At 39.3% G+C, this 16,942-nt stretch overlaps 1 protein-coding gene across 7 annotated transcripts in view; it reads left to right on the forward strand.

The window, feature by feature from the left end:
• The window catches only part of ALPK1 (alpha kinase 1), a 158,882-nt gene that overhangs the window by 13,743 nt on the left and 128,197 nt on the right, over positions 1-16,942 (forward strand). For 3 of the 7 annotated variants that reach the window (XM_027837412.1, XM_027837409.1, XM_027837418.1), the window contains one exon: positions 14,041-14,119. The exons of 1 other annotated variant lie outside the window; for it this stretch is intronic. The gene's annotated coding sequence lies outside the window, so the exon portion shown is untranslated. Of the gene's footprint in view, positions 1-3,117; positions 3,144-12,696; positions 12,855-14,040; positions 14,120-16,942 lie in introns of all 7 variants that reach the window. 3 more of the 7 variants (XM_027837411.1, XM_027837414.1, XM_027837413.1) reach the window with 2 other exon arrangements.

Here is a 16,942-nt window from a genome sequence, read left to right on the forward strand (position 1 = left end):
AAGGGATGAGAAAGAAGAGTACACCGGGTGTGGAAAGAAGAGAGAGAGATAGAATAGGGTAAGTTATTTCACACAAACAGGTACAAAAAACCCATTACAGTGGAGGGAAAGATGGGAGGGTGGGTGTTGGGCATCACTTGAACCTTACTCTCATCAATTTTGGCTCAAAGAGGGAATAATATCACAACCAGTTGAATAGATAAATCTATCTTACCCAACAAGAAACTAGAAAGGGAGGAGATTAAGTAAGAGGAAGGTGAGAAAGAGCTGTCACCTTAGGGAGGGGGTAGACAGAAGCAAAACACTGTCAAGGAGGGAAAGGGTTAAAGGAGAGAGAGGACAAAGAGGAGGAAAGATAGGATGGAGGGAAGTACATAGTTAGTAATCATAACTGTGAATGTGAATGGGATGAACTCTCCCATAAAACAGAAGCACATAGCAGAGTGGATCAAGAAGCAGAAAAGACACACACACAGAGTAAAGGTAAGGCACTAGAGCAGAATATATTATGCTTCAGCTAAAGTAAAAAAAAAAAAAGCAGGGTTAGCAATCCTGATCTGAGACAAAGCAAAAGCAAAAATAAACCCAATTAAAAGACTTAAGGAGGAAAACTACATTTTGCTAAAAGGTACCATATACAATGAAATAATATCAATACTAAATATATATGAACCAAGTGGTATAGCATCCAGATTCTTAAAAGGAGAAGTCAAGTGTGTTATAGGTTTATGACTAAACCAGAGAAAGAGAGCATTATGAAAATGTAAAATAGATAATTTTATTATATTAAATTAAAATGCTTTTGCTCAAACAAAACCAACGCAACCAAGATTAGAAGGAAAGCAGAAATCTGGGAAACAATCCTTATGGCAAGTTTCTCTGATAAAAGTCTCATTTCTCAAATATATAGAGAACTGAATCAAATTTATAAGAATGCAAGCCATTCCCCAATTGATAAATGGTCAAAGGATATGAACGAGCAGTTTTCAGATGAAAAAATCCAAGCTATCTATAGGCATATAAAGAAGTGCTCTAAATCACTTTTGATTAGAGAAATGCAAATTAAAACAACTCTGAGGTACCAGCTCACACCTATCAGATTGGCTAATCCGACAAAAAAGAAAAAGATAAATGTTGGAGAGGATGTGGAAAAATTAGGATGCTAAAGCTCTGTTGGTAGAATTGTGAACTGATTCAACCATTCTGGAGAGCAATTTGGAACTATGCCCAAAGGGCAACCAAACTGTGCATACCCTTTGATCCAGCAATACCATTACTAGGTCTGCATCCTAAAGAGATCATAAAAAAGGGAAAAGGACCTACATATGCAAAAATATTTATAGCAGCTCTTTTTCTGGTGGCAAAGAATTGGAAATTGAGGTGATGCCCACTACCATGCAATAAGAAATGATGGACAGGTAGATTCAGAAAAATCTGGAAAGACTGGTACAAACTGATGCGAAGTGAAATGAGCAGAATCAGGAAAACATTGTATACAGTATCAGCAGTGTTATGTGATGATCAACTATGAATGACTCAGCTTTTCTCAGCAACACAATGGTCCAAGAGAAGTACAAAGGATTCAGGAAGGAAAATGCTATCCACATCCAGATAAAGAACTGATGGACTCTGAATGCAGATTGAGACATACTTTTTTTCCCCTTACTTTATTCTTTTTCATGTTTTCTCTTTTGATCTATTTCTTCTTTCACTACTGTGATTAATATGGAAATCTGTTTTACATGATAGCACATGTATAACCTATATCAAATTGCCTACCATTTTAGGAAGAAGGGAGGACAGGAAGGGAGGGAGAAAAATTTGGAACTCAAAATCTTGTAAAAATGAATGCTAAAAATTGTCTTGATGTGTAATTGGGAAAAAATAAAATACTCCTAAGAAAAAAATTAAGTAAAAAATTTGTATCAATATTCATCAGGGAAATTGGTCTATTTTTTTCCTCTGTTTTTGCTCTTCCTGGTTTAGACATCAGCACCATGTTCATGTCATAAAAAGAATTGGGTAGGACTCCTTCTTTGCCTATTTTCCCCAAATAGTTTATATTGGAGTAAATTGTTCTTTAAATGTTTGGTAGGAGTCACTTGTGAATTCTGGTCCTGGGGATTTTTTTCTTAGGGAGCTCATTGATAGCGTGTTCAATTTCTTTTTCTAAAATGAAGTTATTTAAGCATTCTATTTTTTCTTCTACTAATCTGGACAATTTATGTTTTTGTAAATATTCATCTATTTCACTTAGATTGTCAGATTTAGTGGCGTACAATTAGACAAAATAGCTCCTAATTTTTGCTTTAATTTCTTCATTGGTGGTTAGTTCATCCTTTCATTTTTTTAATTTCTTTTTTTTTTATTTTATTTTTAGGCAATTGGGGTTAAGTGACTTGCCCAGGGTCACACAGCTAGTAAGTGTCAAGTGTTTGGTCTGAGGCCAAATTTGAACTCAGGTCCTCCTAACTTCAGGGCCAGTGCTCTATCCACTGCGCCACCTAGCTGCCCCCCATCCCTTTCATTTTTAATACTGGTAATTTGGTTTTCTTCTTTACTTTTTTAAATCAAATTAACCAATGGTTTATTTATTGTATTTTTTTCCCATAAAGCCACTTCTTGGTTATATTTATTAGTTCAATGATTTTCTTACTTTCAATTTTATTAATCTCTCCTTTGATTTTCAGGATTTTCAATTTGGTATTTAATTGGGGATTTTTAATTTGGTTTTTTTCCTAGCTTTTTTTTTTCAGTTGCATGCCCAGTTCATTGTTTTTCCTCTGTTTTATTGATGAGATAAAACGTTTAGAGTTATAAATTTTCCTCTAAGTACTGCTTTGGCTATATCTTATAAATTTTGGTATGTTGTCTCATTATTGTCATTCTCTTTGATGAAATTATTGATTGTTTCTATGATTTGTTCTTTGACCAATTCATTCTTTAGGATTAGATTATTTAGTTTGTAATTAATTTTTAATCTCTTTCCATAACCTTTTATTCAATGTAATTTTTTATTGCATCATGATCTGAAAACAATGCATTTAATATTTCCGTATTTCTGCATTTGATTGTGAGGTTTTTATGCCCTAATATGAGGTCATTTTTTTTCTGTAGGTGTATTGTGCCACTGAGAAAAAAAGGTATATTCCTTTCTATCCCCATTCAATTTTCTCCAGAAGTCTATTATAATTAATATTTCTAAAATTCTATTCACCTCCTTTACTTCTTTCTTGTTTATTTTCTGGTTAGATTTATCTAGTTCTGAGGGACAAAAGTTGAGGTCCCCCACTAGTATAGTTTTACTATCTCCTCCTGTAACTCACTTAACTTCTTCCTTAGAAATTTGCATGCTGTACCACTTGGTGCATATATGTTTAATACAGATATTACTTTATTCTCTATGGTGCTTAGCAAATTTAGCATAATTGTAGCAAAATGTAGTATTTTTGAATGAGGCCATGTTTTAGATTAGTTTTGCTTGACTATGCATATTTGTTGCAAGGTTTTTGTTTTGTTTTCTATTTTAATTGCAGAAAAGTAGTTGAGGGTAGAGATGATGATACCCCTGCCTCCCCAAAAAAAGATGAGGGTCATTGAGATATTCTTTTAAAAATTCACGAAGAAGATCAGAAGAAAGTTCAGAAGGAAGCACAGACAAGCGAGACAGTTTGAAAATAATACGGAATTTTATGCATTTTTTAAAGCAAGTAGTATGATAAAAAAGATTTACACTTTCATATAGAATCCTCTTTTTGTGTTCTACTTTGGAAATAGATATGTTTATTTGAGGGGCATTTGTTAAATTCAGAATAAAATCATATATTTGAAGTAATTTTTTTTCTAAAAAAAAGAAAAAAAACTACACCGGGGTTTTGATGGTCCTAAAACCAGTCCCTTGTCTCCTGTACCACCACCACTGCTACCTGAGCAAGAAGGTTTGGACAATGCCCCCACATCTTCTCCAACATTTATCACTTTCCTGTTTTTTCAGATTAGCCAACATGATAGGTGTGATGTGGTGTCTCAGAGTTGTTTTGATTTGCCTTTCTCCAATTAATAGTGATCTGGAGCATTTTTTCATGTGATTATAGATAGCTTTAATTTCTTCATCTGGAAACTGCCTATTCATAACCTTTGACCATTTGTTAATTGGGAATGACTTGTATTCTTATAAATTTGACTCAGTTCTCTATATATTTTAGAAATGAGGCCTTTATCAGAGACACCGCCTATAAAAATTGTTTTCCAGCTTTCTGTTTCCCTTCCCTGGTTTCATTGGCTTTGTTTGTGCAAAACCTTTTCAATTTAACGTAATCGAAATTATCCATTTTGCATTTCATAATGTTCTTTATCTCTTGTTTGGTCATAAATTCTTTTGTTCACCATAAATCTGCCAGGTATACTATTCCTTGCTCTCCTAGTTTTCTTATAGTACCATCCTTTATATCTAAACTGTGTACCCATTTCAACTTTATCTTGGTATATAGTATAAGATGTTGGTCTATGCCTAGTTTTTGCCATACTATTTTCCAATTTTCCCAGCAGTTTTTGTTGAATAGTGAGTTCTTATCCCAGAAGCTGAGATCTTTGGGTTTATCAAACAGTAGATTACTGTAGTCATTGACTACTGTGTCTTGGGTACCTAACCTATTCCACTGATCCACCACCCTATTTCTTAGCCTGTACCAAGTATTTTGATGATTGTTGCTTTATAAGACAATTTAAGATCTGGTATGGCTAGGTCACCTTCCCTGCATTTCTTTTCATTAATTCCCTTGATATTCTGGAACTTTTGTTCTTCCAGATGAATTTTGTTATTATTTTTTCTAGCTCTGTAAAATATTTTTAGTAGTTTGGTACGGCACTGAATAAGTAAATTAATTTAGGTAGAATTGTCATTTTTATTATATTAGCTCAGCCTACTTATAAGCAACTGACATTTTTCCAATTGTTTGGATCTGATTTTATTCACGTGAAAAGTGTTTCGTAATTGTGTTCATAGAGTTCCTGGATTTGTCTTGGCGAGTAGACTCTCAAATATTTTATAATGTCTATATTTACTTTAAATGGAATTTCTCTTTCTATCTCTTGCTGTAGGTTTTGTTGGTAATATATAGAAATGCAAATGATTTATGTAGGTTGAAGAGCCAATTTTTTTTTTTTTTTTGGCTAGGTGATGGGGTTAAGTGACTTGCCCAAGGTCACACAGCTAGTAAGTGTTATGTGTCTGAGGCTGGATTTGAACTCAGGTCCTCCTGAATCCAGGGCCGGTGCTCTTTCCACTGTGCCACCTAGCTGCCCCGAAAAGCCATATTTTTAACAAGTGTTTGAAGATAGGTTTTTCATTCTGACATCAGTCACACCTCTGACACTTTGGATTAAGTTACTTACACTGTGCCTTGTTTCCTCATTTGAAAAATGTCAGGGGTGGGGTAGGGGAAGTGGACCAAATAGCTGGTTGGCCTCTCAGGTTTATTCATCTCTAAATATGTGACCTATGATTGATCTCTATTAGGGCAGAATTTTCCTATATGTATATACTTTTTATTTAAAAACCGATCATTAAGAGTGAAACTTTCTCTTGATGTGACATTGTCATCAATAGCTTTGCAAAGCAACAAGTCTTTTCTAACATCAGTTTCAACAGCATATCGTATATATATATGTATATATATATATATGCATATATAAATAATCAAAGGTACATGTAACTATAATCATTCTTGAGCCATTTCCAAAAATTGCAGTTTTGGTAAACCAGCTTATGTTGTACTTATCAAAGTGAATAAGTTGAGAAGCATAGCAGATGTCATAGTACATATATATATGTATATATATAAGTATAGTAGATATAATACTTTTGATTTCTACAGAAAGATTATTTGTCTCTGAGTTTTCACATCATGTTTAAGGTCAGCAAGCAGCATTACACTACAGTTCACCCATATTGTGAGCTTATACAGACCAATAGCGGCAGATTGTGCCAATATCCATAATCTATTATCTTCTAAATTAAATTCAATCTCATTTGCATATACCATAGAAAATAATCACTGCCATATTTACTGTCAAATTGGAATAAATTCTCCAAGTTGGTTTTACTTTTGTCGATTTAGATAGGAACTTTGTTTTCATTGACAAAAAAATGGATGTATTTATGTGAGAATTACACCTGAAAATAAGTAGTTATTTTGGCTGTAGCTTTGCTTCTTCCTTGCAGAGAATCTCCAGACTTCCAAAGGCAGAATATCCCACGGTTTGGAAAACTCCGTCTTCCATCAAGTATGATATCTGTAGCATTATCACTTGGGCTTGGTTTCAAAATTATGGACTCCAAGTCAAGAAATGTTCATTTTAAATATTCTTTTCTTCCAAATCTTAAGCCTCTCTATAACAAAATCACTTATATTTGGATTTATCCAGGATGTGAATATAATTGGTTGAAACAGTTGGTATTAAACCTTACTTTAGATGTTTTTGTTAGAGTTAGTGTTTCTCTGAATAAGGAGGATGCTTTTTTTCCCCCTCCTTAGTCACTGTAAACTAAACAGTACTTAGGGAAGTGTAGAGGCCATTGCGGTTTATTTGGTTTACTAAGCCTATGGTGTCTTGTTCAACTTGAAATTTTAGGTAAATTTATTCTCTGTTGTCTATTTTCTTTAATGTCTGAAAACTGGAAAGAGATTGACATAGGCCAAATGCCAGTTAGGCAGTGATTGCTGCCCAGAGCAGAACCTCTCTGAATGAGGTGCTAACGTTTTGCACTTCTTGGGATTTAGTTCTGGAACCCAGTTGGTATTAGAACTGAAGTTCTTGTGTTGAATGTCCTTTTTCAGTTCAGCAGTTTTTCCATTGTATTATACTGCCTCTCTCTCTTTTTTTTAAATTGTTTTTTTTGTTTGTTTGTTTGTTTGGTGAGGCAGTTAGGGTTAAGTGACTTGCCCAGGGTCACACAGCTAATAAGTGTTATGTGTCTGAGGCCGGATTTGAACTCAGATCTTCCTGACTCCAGGGCTGGTGCCTTATCCACTGCACCATTTAGCTGCCTCCTGCCTCTCTCTTAGTAGCCATAAGCACGAATATTACCAATGATATTTAACTTTATTTTACTCCAGTTGTGTGGTGTGGTTGGGGGGAAGGGAAGGGACCATAAGATTTCTAGTTAGAATCTCAGGTTTGACACATACCACATCTATGGGACGTGTCCAGTGCTGTCCTATAGCTCCATTCACCATCCTTGTGACCTCCCAGACCAAACACCCTCCTTAGCCTCCATTGCCTTATATGTGTTGTCTCTCCCATTAAAATGGAAGTTTTTTGAGGATGTGGACTACTTCTCATTTTTGTAATTTTGTCCCCACTATTAACACAGAACCCGATCCATGGTTAGCATTCAAGGAATGAGAACAAGATGCAGTGGCCAAGTTGGCAGAATGTCTCTGTAGCCCGTTGAAGAACCTCCTCTTTAACACATGGTTAGCTGATTGGAACCAATCAGTCAATAAGCATTTATTAGGCACCTACTATTTACCAAGCACTGTGCCAAGCACTGGAGATACAGAGAAAGGAAAAAGGAGCTCATGGTCTAATGAGGGAGACAACGTGCAAACGACTATGTACAAACAAGATTTCTACTGGATATGCTGGAAATAATCAAAGAGGGAAATCACTAGAACTTAGGAGAAGCAGACAGAATGTCCACCCGTGCTCCAGAGGGGCTTCACTTCCAAGACATTTGGACTCTCCTGGAAGCAGGCTGGCCCCTTCTCCAAGTAGGAAAGTTGCATTAGTAGAGCAAGTTGGGGGATCTGCGCACGAACCCGACCCAGGTTACAAATATAGGAGAAGACAGAATTTGAAGGCATAATCAAAGAGAAAAAAATAAAATAAGAATAGCTAGTATTTATATAATGCTTTAAGGTGTTTACAAAGCACTTTGTAAATAGTATCTCCTTTTATCCTCACAGAAACCCTGGGAGGTAGGTGCTGTCATTATCCCCATTGTACAGATGAAGAAACTGAAGCAGGCAAAGCTTAAATGACTTGCCCAGGCCACATACTTATGTAAATTTCTGGGGCAGTATTTGAACTCAAGTCTTTCTGACTCCAAGTCAGGGTCCTAGGTTAGATCCACTAGAATCTGAAAGGTTGTTCTCAAGGATGGTGGCAGTGGTCTGACTATCCTAGCCCATGCTGCCTCTTCTGTCTCTGTCTCTCCTCCTCCTCCTCCTCCTTCATCTTCCTTCTCTCTCTCCCTCCCTCCCTCTCTCTCTCTCTGTCTTCCTCCCTCTCCTTCTCCATCTCCCTCTCTCTTTTCCTCCCTCTCTCCTCCTTTCTCTTTCTCTATCTCTACCCTCCCCCTGACTCCAGGTCTATTTAATGTGTCCCCTAGCTACCTATGAGAATTCAGGTGAAGCAGGGATTACTTCTGTCTCAGGGAATCAGATTGCCTTTGAACTAGGCTTTGAAGGATGCATAGGAGTTAAGCAGGAAGAACTGGAAGGGCAGGTAGGAGAGGAAGCATTCTAGAAAGAGGAAACCATGTGGGCCAAGCTATGGTGGCGTGAGGTACCTTTTTGGGAGACAACACATAGTGAAATGGAGTAATGGAAAATAAAACTGGAAAAGTAAATTAAGGCCAGATCATGAAAGGTCTTGAACAACCAAGACAGAAACTTTATTTTGTAGGCAATGGGAAAATATTTAAATTTTTATAGAGTGGAGGAAGTGAGGATTGACAGGATAAAGTCTATATTTTAGGAAGATTACTACGGCTCCAATAATTAGGATGGATTGCATTCACTCTCCACTCTCTCCCCTGGCTTGGCAGTCACAGAACTCCTCTGGGATGAATAGGCAGCAGGAAGCCTTACTACCATTGGAGGTACCCTCCCTCTTTCCCTAGGGCTGATTGACTGCTCGTGGGGCTTGGATGAGATGGAAATCCACATTCCATTCCTTCCCATGAGATGAAGGACCACCACGGCTTATCATCTACCTGCCACTGCTTCCTATCATCCTCCAGTCCTCACCATCTGACCTGCCTCTTACCTGCCTATATAACCATAAGGACCTGTGGGTCACCATCATCCCTACCATTGAATCCTTGGTATTTTTTGGTCTTTCCATATTCTCTGATGATTTTCTTTTGAAATGCCATTTCTTCCAATTGACATGTAAGCTCCTTGAAAACAGGGACTGTTTTACAGAATGCTGTGAATATACTAAGCACTTAAATATTTTTTTTCATTCATTTCATTGATTCGAGAAGGGAGAGACTGAAGATTGGGAGATTAATTAGGATGATGTTGCAGTAGCCTTCCAGGAAGTATGTCCGGTGTTCTTGGCCCCAGAGTCCTGGGCTGTCTCCAACAGTCTGAGGGATTGTTGTCTGGATGGTGGCAGTGGTTTGATTATCATGGCACATGGTGTCTCATTTCCCTCCTCTCCCCTCCCTCCCCTTCCCATCACCTCCCTTCTCCTCTCCTCTCTTCCCCTCTCCTTTCCTTTCCTCCTCTCTCCTCTCCTCTGCTTTCCTCTCTTCTCCTCCTTTCCCCTACCTTCCTCTCCCCCTCCCTCTCCCTCCCTGTCTCTATTTCTCTGTTTCTCTATCTCTCTGTGTCTCTCCCTCTTTCTCTTTCTGTCTCTGTCTCCCTCTCTTCTCTCTCTGTACCTTGCTGCTTCTGCTAAGTGGTCTTGCCTGCCTAGAAAGTGACGATTGATGAAGATGGCTGGCCCCTTCTACACATGAGTTACTTATCTGACTGATGCTAGAAGCAGAGTCTGTGGTCTAACTGATGAGACATCCACCCTAAATGCATTATCTTGCTGTTCATTGATTCCTCAACTTCTGTTCCTTACTTGCATATTGACAGGTGAATCCAAAGCATTACTGTCTACCACCTTCCTTTATTTTGTTAGGACATCACTTTTTCCACTTTCTTTGCAGTTAAATTTTCTCAGTTAGTTTCCTTCCCTTGGAAAAGTCAGCATGACCTAGAATTCTTTAGTCTATACTATCTTCTATTTAAACCTAATTTTGTTCTGTCTCATTAAATGCCTCAGGGTATCCCCAAGACTTCCAGTCATAGCCTGCCCAGCAGGCCCCACTTTCAAGCTGATCCTGGGCCTAGCCAATTATTTCTATTCTCTCTCAGTAGATTATGTGGGAAGATGAGCTGAGCTACATGTCTGACAGATTCAGTCTTGTCCCTGCACATTTATTCTCTTCATTTCTTATTTTGGGTATCGTTGTGATGCTTCCTTTTATTTTGTCATTTTCTCACTACAAGCCAAATCTCTAACTTAAAACACATGCTGCAGACCATGACTTTCCAAAAGTCATCAACATCATTATACAGCTTTTTTTTCCTGAATCCTAATTTATTTTTGTTTGTTTGCTTGTTTTGCTTTTCTTGGCATCTTAAATAGTGAAAAAAAATTCTGATCTCAGCTCCCCAGCCCTGCAAACATACACAAGATTACACAAAGACCAATGGGGAGAGGGGACACAGGAGGCAGGTTACATCTCAGGGGAATTTGAGCAACGGCTCTTGTGTGCCAGGGCCAGGATCAGTTTGCGCAGGCTCAGCACGTTCTGCTCCTGGATGCTGAGCATCAGGGCTACCCTTGAGGACAGCTCCAGCTTCTGGTTGGTGGGCACAGGGGACATCTTTGGCGATGACTCCTGACCCCTCCTGGAGCCTAGGCTGATGCCAGCAGCACATGTAGGCGACAACATCCTGCATGGACGGAACCATGAAGTCTCTGTGCAGCAAGGACTGACTGTTTCTTCTCTCTTCTGTCACGCTGTTTCCGGAAGAGAGAGAGCTTCACTTTGTCTTTATATTTCAAGTGCTTGGTGCACAATCGGATGTGCTTTCAAAGGTTCAGGGCACTCGGGTATAGCACAGTCTCTCCAACTTACGGATTTAGATAGATGCCCACAGCAGAGATGTCAAACACGCCTCCTGGGTGGTGTGTGGGCCGTGACACTCCCTCATGCTGCCCCAACCAGATTAAAATGCAATTGGGAAATATTCAACGACAACAATGTATGTGTGTGTGTGTGTGTGTCACTTCTGAAATCCACTGCCTTTGTGGCCCAGGGTAAGTCCTGTGAACCAGCTGAAACTGAAATGGTGGGGGAGGGGGATGTTAGTGGATGGGGCTCTAAACAGTGTATAAAGATCCCTTGACTTAGAAAGTCACAAATTGCATCTTTATATATGTATATATATATATATATATGTATGTATGTATACACACACACACACACACACATACACACACACACACACACACACCACCCAGGAGGCGTGTTTGACATCTCCGCTGTGGGCATCTCTCTAAATCTGTAGGTTGGAGAGGCTGTGCTATACCCAAGTGCCCTGAACCTATGAAAGCACATCCAACTGTGTACCAGGCACTTGAAATATAAAGACAAAGTGAAGCAATCCCTGACCTCAAAGAGCTTTCATTCTATTAGTAAAAGCAACATGCACACAAAAAAGTTCCTAAAAATAGATACAGAGTAATTTGGAGGGTGGCAGAGGGAAAGCACCAACTTGGGAAATCAGGAAAGCTCTCCCACGGGAGACAGCATTTGAGCTGATTTTTTTTGTTTTGTTTTTTTTGGCTAAGCAATGGGGGTTAAGTGACTTGCCCAGGGTCACACAGCTAGTAAGTGTCAAGAGTCTGAGGCCAGATTTGAATTCAGTTCCTCCTGATTCTAAGACCAGTGCTCTATCCACTGCACCACCTAGCTGCCACCTATATAATTTTTTTTTTCAGTGGGGCAATCAGGGTTAAGTGACTTGCCTAGGGTCACACAGCTAGTTAGTTGAGCTGATCTTGAAGGAAGCTAGCTGTTATAAGAGTCAGAAGTTAGGGGAAGTACATTCCAGGGATAGGGCTGCTTCTAGGTCTACCTAGTGACATGAAGAAATGGACGGCTTCTGATCCCCATAGAGAGGCAAGGAAAGACGGGCTGGAACATTAGGTGAGGGGGCAGCAAGAAGGCCTGTTTGCTGGGATCATAAGGTGTGTGGAAAGAACTGTAAAATAAGGCTAGAAAGGTGGGTTGGAACCAGATTTTGAAGGACTTTAAAAAATAACAACAATAATAACTAACATTAACAAAGCACTTGCTATGTGCCAGGCACTGTGCTAAGCACTTTACAATTAATATCCAGTTGGGTCCTCAAAACAACCCTAAGAGGTGAGTGTTATTATTATTATCCCCATTTTACAGATGAGGAAACTGAGCTTAAGTGACTTGCTCAGGCTCACTCAAGGAAGAGGGACCTATGCCTACTCCATATTGTGGGTGGGAGGAAGAAGGCACATTAGCATAGATGTTGGTCTTATTACACACCTCTACCACCGAGGCTTTGGGGAGAAAGTGGTCTCCTACTTAAAACGGCTGCTACAAAGAATCCACTCCACCGAGTTCAGTACAGCCTCTAGCTGAAGCGCTCCCTCACGGCAGCGGGTCATGGTATCTCAGAGTCCATCCATTGCTGGGCTAAGTCCAGCACGCTGCTCATGGGGCCTAGGGCAGCATTCATACCTCAAATGGCTCAATGCCTGCAAACTGCTTCCTAGAGCCCTAGTAGGACCCTTGATCTTTAGACGTTCACAAGACTGCATCCCAGTCTGTTCCATCGCTAATATTTCATCACCTGATAACAGCAAAAATAGGCACAAGGAGATGAAAAACAGAGATACCACATATTCACAGCTACACCCAGGCAAACGGGCCTCCGGCAGTGGCAGAACCTCTCTTCTTACCCAGAGGCTTACAGCAGGTATTTCTTCAGTCACCATCAGGAAAAAGACCAATCTAACTGGTTAGTGACTTTTTTTTTACACTCTTTTAGTTTAGCTCAGAAGCCAATTCTTCTTTGCCACATAGTAAGTGGGGGAAAAATAGTCAGAGAATACTTGTACATTCTACCAAGTTCATGTGGGGGATTGCACCGAATAGGGTCCTCTGTGCATGTTTGTCAGGACGAGGTTCCAGTTGGCTGATCCCTCGTTACATATTTAACCCTCAAGGACCTGGGAAGCCACTAGAATTTATTAACCAGGGAAATGAGAGAGGTGATAGTCCCGCCATACTCTGTTCTGGTCCTATCACATCTGGAGGAGTGTGAGTAGTTCTAGGGTCTGCCAATTAGAAAGGACATTAATAAGCTGGAGCACCTTCAGATGCAGTCAGCAAGGACAGTGAGGGGAGCTGAGATCACGACATATAAAAATATTGCTATGTTTAACCTGGAGAAGGGAAACCTTTGGGGGAACATGACAGCTGCATCTTTAATCTGTGACCTGTTGGGGATCAATCCTGGACTGGCTTAAGCCAAGTGAAGAAGGGATATATTATTCCTGTTCTTCATCCTTTGTGCATTCACCATTGAAACAACTAGGAGGTTAGCAGTTATTTCCTATGATATTTCCAAGAATGGCTGAGCTGAGAAGACCCCATAATAGTCTCCTTTCAGTAGCTTAATACATATCATCACGCCCACCATATCATGACTAAGTAGGCAAGTGCCTAACATGCCAGCAATTATGACAGCAAAAACATGCATGTGTATATGTAAGTGTTCTTAACCTTTTCATGTTATAAACCCCTTTGGCAAACTAGATGAAACCCATAGACTCCTTTTGAGAATAATATTTCTTTTAAAAATTCACAATTGAAGGAAATGCTGAATTTCAGATAGAGGTTAGATAATGTTTTTTCACACACAAATACTTGAAAGCTCTCCATGGTCCCCTTGGAAAGCCACGGACCCCAGGTAGAGAACTCTCGTGTTAGAAAAATGTCCAGTGAGCCCCTTCTGATGAGGACTTCACCCTGAGAGATATATCTATGTTTCCTTGGAACGTGGCATGGAATATATTCATCCAAAGAGTGCACACCTTCCATCAGGTACATTTGGTTAAACTCTAAAGTCTGTGAATCCCATTCAATAAGTAAGTTATAATTAAATTAATCATTTTATTCTTCCATTTGTGTCATCCATTTAGGACACATGAATTAGCGTGTACTTGGATTTGAATGTGTTATGTCTGCCTCAGTGACTACGGAGGCAGCTTCCTGTATGATGTGAGTATTTGTGATTTCTTTTTTAAAAAGAAGCAAGTGACAAGAAGTTAAAGATAAGGGGATGAGGGAGAGGAATGTGGCACAGCAAAGGAATGCCTTTACTAATAGTTTCTAGCTCACAGGTTCCAGGAATTGGTCAAGGGCGCTAGCCAGGATATGATCTAATTGCTTGCCGTAAATCTTTTGTCAAGCCATAAAAACAAAGCTAAACATTATTTTCTAGAAAATCAAAATGAAACTACCTGCAAAGAAGGAAACAAGGATGTACTAAGTGCTAGGCACTGTGTTAAGCACTCTACAAATATTGTCTCATTTTATCCTTACAACAACCATGGGAGGTAGATGCTATTATTATGCCCATTTTACGGTGGAGGAAACTGAGGCAGACCGAGGTGAAGTGACTTGTCCAAGATCACACAGCTGGTAGGTGTCTGAAGCTGAATTTGAGCTCAGGTCTTGCAGTCTCCAGGTCCATTACGCTATCTACTGTGCCATCTAGCTGCCTCCTTCCAAGGATCATGAGATTTAGAATTTTAAAAGACACTTAAGAGATCATCTTATCCGAGTTCCCCATTTCCTCAAAAAATGAGGAAACTGAGGCCCAGAGGCGAGAACTGACTTGCCTTCGGTTGTACATGTAAGTAGTAGAAATTAGCTTGGTTGGGACAGCCAGGTGACACAGCGGATAGAGCACCAGCCCTGGATTCAGGAGGAACTGAGTTCAAATCTGGCCCCAGACACATAACACTTACTAGCTGTGTGACCCTGGGCAAATCACTTAACCCCATTACCCAACCCAAAAAAAGAAAAGAAATTAGCTTGGTCCTGTTTTTCATCCTTTTCCAGGACTTACCTATGATTGTGACTAGTCTACTTGGTGCTTGAAAATAAAAAAATTTCTAGATATTGGTTCTCAGGTTTATAAATTGGCTGTTTGTTGGCATTTGAACAGTTTCTAGCAAATCATATTACACATTTTACCTGGCTAGAACTCCACATACAAACCTGGGAAATTTTTCCATTAGACAGAGTATAAAAAGGAAGTTTTTAAAAAATAAAAGAGAAGCAAGAACATTAACTATTATGTAACAGGCCAAAGTCCCACAGTATTACCCCAAAGACATTTTCCTAATGTAAACTATAATTCCTAGAAGAGGCATCTTTTCAGGCTCTAGTAGTGTTAAGAGCATGGATTTGGAGTGAGAGGACCTGAGTTCAAATTCTAGCTCTGCTTTTTTGTTGTTGTTTAGTCCTGTCCAACCAACTCTTTGTGACTCCACGGGATTTTCTTGGCAGAGATACTGGAGTGGTTTGCCATTTCCTTCTACAGCTAAGGAAACTGAGTCTAAAGGGGTTAAGTGACTTGCCCAGGGTCACATAGCTAGTATGTGTCTGAGGCCAGATTTGAACTCAGGAAGATGAGTCCATGCCTGGCACTCTATCCACTGTGCCACCTAGCTGCCCTGGCTCTGCTATTTACTACTTATGTAATCACAGGGAATGGAATCACTTGAGTTTTCTGGGTCTCAATTTCCTCAGTTATAAAATAATCTCAAGTTCCCATTCAGTTCTAAATCTTATGGCATTATCTACTCGAGACATTCTGGATATTAGCTGGGACCCTGGGGATTCTCCCACCAGGTCTGTGTATTCTACCTTGCAATAGGCTCTTAATGTATCAATCTGTTCCTTTGTAAGCCTGTGCCTTCTGACCTTTCTCAGACTTCATATCTGGACCTGCAGTAACCTCCTAATTGGTCTTTCTGACTCTAGTATCTTCCTTCCTTAATCTGTCTTCCCCTCTGCTGCCAAAGTAGCCTTCCTCATCCTAGGCTCTTGAGATGGAAGGACTTTCCGAGGATCATACACTCCCAATCCCACCATTTTAAATATGAGGAGCTGAGACCTAGCCAAGTTCAGTTTCTTGCCAAGGTCACACAACTGGGATTCAAACTTAGGTCCTGTGACTTCAATTTCATCCCTCTTTTCATGGCACTGCTATACCCCTTAACATGTATCTTTTATTTTTAATTTCATGTTTTGTTCTGAACTTAAACATACCCAAAAAAAGAGTATGGCAAAACACAGAAAGACGATTGTGCGTGAAATCATGTCTGCGTTTCATACTGCTAAATGCATAAATCTTATTATGTCACTCTCCTGCTCAAAATCTTTTAGGGTTTCTCCATTACCTACAGAATGAGACACATACCCCTTACTCTGGTATTTAAGATATCCCGTGGTCTACTTTTAACTTAATCCATACATTATATATTTCAATGTAATGAAACATTCTAGGCTTTCCCAGATCTCATTTTGTTCTCCCTGGCTTTAGGGCATTTGTTTATACCACAAATCTTTTTTGGAACAGACTCTCTCCACGTTGCCACGTGTTGAAATTCTTCCCAGCTTTCAATGCTCAGATCATCTGAAGCCTCCTCCATAAGGCCTACCTGACCCCTCTATCTCCAATACTTCATTCTATTTTTTTGGCCTTCTATGCATTTGAAGGAAAGGGAAGGATTCTGATATGTAACCTGTGGCTCAGGATCTCCTAAGCTCTGGACTCACAAAGAACTGGTTGTATCTGAAGATTATTATTTCCTTAACTCATGTCCTTCCTCCTAGAGATTATTCTGGAAAAAAACTCCAAGTACACTCATGTCTATTTTTCCACAGATGTAGGGAACCCTAGCTACATGTGCTTAAATTAATAAATGCATATCCAATAAAGTATATCATAGAGAAATAGTCTTTAATTAAATCACAGAAAATACAAAAGGTGAAAAAGTACCAACAACCCACAGAAACCCATCAAGACAA

Source organism: Vombatus ursinus, unplaced genomic scaffold (assembly GCF_900497805.2).
Source record: "Vombatus ursinus unplaced genomic scaffold, bare-nosed wombat genome assembly UNPS02014821.1, whole genome shotgun sequence".
Taxonomy (NCBI): domain Eukaryota; kingdom Metazoa; phylum Chordata; class Mammalia; order Diprotodontia; family Vombatidae; genus Vombatus; species Vombatus ursinus.